General features: G+C 39.7%; 1 non-coding gene across 1 annotated transcript; it reads left to right on the forward strand.

Annotated features, from left to right (window-relative positions):
- Positions 1–845: 845 nt before the first annotated feature.
- On the forward strand, positions 846–952 carry LOC127132983 (small nucleolar RNA R71). The gene has a single exon (XR_007806984.1). It is a non-coding gene; the product is annotated as a small nucleolar RNA R71 (small nucleolar RNA).
- Positions 953–2,828: the final 1,876 nt, after the last annotated feature.

The following is a 2,828-nucleotide window of genomic DNA, read 5'->3' on the forward strand; positions in this document are numbered from 1 at the left end:
TTCCACTTCTCAGTATAATTGCATGAGCGTGGCTTCTTGGGTTAGGTTGGGGTTGGCCAGGAAATGTACCAGTTGGGGCAGCAGTAGGCGCTTGTTGTTGAGCTACTTGTGATATTTGCGTTTCCAGCATTTTGTTATGGGTAGCCAGCGCATCTACTTTACTTGCTAGTTGTTTAATTTGTTCGCCAGTGTGTACATTCTGGTTTAAGAAATCTTTATTGGTTTGCTGTTGAGAAGCTATAAAGTTTTCCATCATGATTTCCAAGTTGGATTTCCTAGGGGCGTTATTGTTAGGTGTAGATGGGATCGGCTTTTGATATCCCGGAGGTATTACTGGGGCTTGATTTGGAGATTGTCCAGGTGCGTATAAAGCATTATTACTCTTATATGAAAAATTGGGATGATTCTTCCAATTTGAGTTATAGGTATGCGAGTAGGGGCTTCCTTGAGCATAGTTTACTTGCTCCGCTTGGATTCCTGTTAGGAGTTGACAATCTGCAGGAGTGTGACCTTGGATTCCACAGACTTCTCAATTCTGAGTTATGGCTACCACGGTGGCTGGAGGTGATACATTTAAACTTTCAATTTTCTGGACCAGAGCATCCACTTTTGCATTAACATGATCAAGGTTACTTATATCGTACATGCCAGTTTTCGTTTGAGGTTTTTCTACCATTGTTCGTTCGCTTCCCCACTGATAGTGGTTTTGAGCCATGCTTTCGATAAGTTGGTAAGCATCAACATAAGGTTTGTTCATTAGTGCCCCACCTGCGGCGGCGTCTATTGTTAACCTCGTGTTGTACAGGAGACCATTATAGAAGGTATGAATTACTAACTAGTCCTCTAAACCATGGTGTGGACAAAGTCTCATCATGTCTTTGTATCTTTCCCATGCTTCAAAGAGAGACTCGTTATCTTTCTGTTTAAATCCATTTATCTGGGCTCTTAACATAGCTGTTTTGCTCAGCGGAAAATATCGAGCAAGAAAAACTTTCTTCAACTCGTTCCATGTGGTGACTGAGTTGGAAGGAAGAGATTGAAGCCATCTTCTAGCGCTATCTCTTAACGAGAAAGGAAAAAGACGAAGTCGAATTGCCTCTGAAGTGACACCATTAGCTTTAACAGTATCGGCGTATTGGACAAATACGGATAAATGAAGGTTTGGATCCTCGGTAGGATTTCCAGAGAATTGGTTCTGTTGCACTGCCTGCAACAGTGAAGGTTTAAGTTCAAAGTTGTTTGCTTCGATTGCGGGTGGAGCAATACTCGAATGCGGCTCATCTTGCGATGGAGCGGCGTAATCTCGAAGAGCACGAGCTGGTTTTGCCATCTCGGGTATCGGCGAAGGAAGAAGATTTTTGAGATCAGGAAGTTCAACAGGAGGGAGATTGTTTGCAGCACGATATTCCCGAATTCGTCGTAAGACTCGGAGATATAGTTCGATATCGTTGATTCGTAAGTAGAACGACTCGCCTTGTGAGCGAGTGTGTGGCATACAAATCAACGAAAGAAAGAAAAGAAAAGGAAAATAAGCCTTAGTCTCTACAGCGTAACAGAAGAGTTACGATATCGACTAAATAAAAGTCCCCAGCAACGGCGCCAAAAACATGATCGCGACTTTATGAGTCGAATTTGGGGTACAAACTGCAAGTGCACAGTTCTATCGCGTAGTTTTAAAAGATATCGATCCCACAGGGACTTATGAATCGATATACCGTTTTCTAAGGTTACTTCGTAAAGCTAAGGCGGGTAATACTTTGATTGTTAGGGGTAAAGTTAAAACTAAAAATAGGATCTAAATTAAGTATCAACTAAACGGATATCGGTATGTAGTTTGTCGTAATTAGGGAATCAATTCTTCGTTGGTTTCTTGGTTTTAAAATAAATCCTTTCAGTTGACACTATTGATTAAAAGTCTTATCTCAAACTCTCGCTCTGTTGAATAAACTATGATTTTATATTAACGTAGCTGTCACTTATTAGTTAAGTCAAAAACCACTTTTTGAAAACAATAGAATCCGTAGAAACTCTTTTTAAGAAAACACTAATCGTTTAAACACCAATTTAGTTTTGATTCCTTCATTCCGCTTACTTTACATACCGATACCTAAATAAATTAGCCAGACATGCTAAACAGATCTAAATAATTATCATGCATAAACAAATTCATCTCAGGCAAATAATATAAGTAAACAGTAAAACAGGGCATATATAAATTCAAACAATAATTAAAGAACCTGAGAAATTAAATAGCAGTCTTGAACACTCCACCACAGGCCGGTTGGATTTGTTCTTGAATTCTTCAATCAAACAGAAAAATAAAAGCGAAGGAATAAAAAATAGATTCTAACGTAAGGTTAGATCCGGTGAAAGGTACACAATAGTTTCCGGTGTAGAAACTATTGTGCGAAAAAGAATTAATTAAGTGCTGAAAGCTTACATGGAAAAGAAAATAAAAATAAAACTGCAATTAAAAGCAAAAACAGTAAAGAAAAATAGTGGTATGCTTGCACGGCTGGAAGAAGAAAAATTGCACGAAGTCGGGAGAATTGAACGACGAACCGAGAGCTTTTTCAAAAGCTACTATTTATATTGGTACTTTTTGTAACTGCTTCCAAGGGTTTTCCGTGTACATAGCCTTCACGTTGCAAATGGTCAAGCGTGATAGTAGGCTTCAACGTGGTCTGTTGCGTTCCTTGTGCCAAAAATATAGGAGAATGGTGTGACGTCCGTCACACCATGTGTGACGCTCGTCACACAAGTGTGTAAAGCGTGACACTCGTCACAGCATGTGTGACGTTCGTCACAGGCACAGCGCCTGTGCTTTT

The sequence above is a fragment of the Lathyrus oleraceus genome, chromosome 3 (genome assembly GCF_024323335.1).
Source record: "Lathyrus oleraceus cultivar Zhongwan6 chromosome 3, CAAS_Psat_ZW6_1.0, whole genome shotgun sequence".
In the NCBI taxonomy this organism is placed as follows: domain Eukaryota; kingdom Viridiplantae; phylum Streptophyta; class Magnoliopsida; order Fabales; family Fabaceae; genus Lathyrus; species Lathyrus oleraceus.